The sequence below is a fragment of the Orycteropus afer genome, unplaced genomic scaffold (assembly GCF_000298275.1).
Source record: "Orycteropus afer afer isolate SDZICR_OR568_19922 unplaced genomic scaffold, OryAfe1.0 scaffold00193, whole genome shotgun sequence".
Taxonomy (NCBI): Eukaryota; Metazoa; Chordata; class Mammalia; order Tubulidentata; family Orycteropodidae; genus Orycteropus; species Orycteropus afer.
In genome coordinates, this window is record NW_006921780.1 from 447,384 (window position 1) to 448,162 (window position 779).

The window sequence follows — 779 nt, forward strand, 5'->3', positions numbered from 1 at the left end:
AAATCTCTCTCTCTCTCTCTTTCTCTCTCTATAAATATATATATACACTTTGCTGGTTTTTGTGTTTCTCTAGAGAACCCAATCCAACACATTATGCTAACAAATTTAACAACTAGATTAAATAGAAAAGTTCCTAGGTCTGTGGGCTGAATACCATGGTCTCAGGGGTCCAAGCTCAATTGGCACAATGTGGTATTCAAAAATATTATTCTACATCTTACTTTGGTGAGTAGTGACTGTGGTCTTAAGAGATTGTGAGCAGCCATCTAAATGCAGCTATTGGTCTCTCTTCATGCAGAGCAAAGAGTGAAGAAAATCAAAGACCAAAGATGCATGGAAAGAGTCCAAAGGATGAACGGACCATGTGAACCTTACCCTATATGATCCTGAAACCAGAAGAACTAGATGGTTCCTGACTACTAACACCAACCACTCAGAAAGGCATCAAAATTGGACATCCTGGATAGAGTGAGAAAAAAATGTGGAACAAATCTCATATCATATAAAAGACTAGGCTTACTGGTCTTATAAAGACTGGGGAACCTCCTGAGACTATGGCCCTGAGTCAACCTTCGGGCCTGGAATTGAACTAACTCTCATGGCTAACTCTTAGCCAAACAGGTCTATGAGCTGAACACCTACACCAGGGAGATTCACTCTTTAGAACAATCAACATGGGAGATCAAGGGCGGCATTTGCACAGGAAGAAAAGTTGGGAGGCAGGAATGCATAGGCATGAAAGACACAGGGAAAATGTACCCACAGGGAGGAAGTGAGAC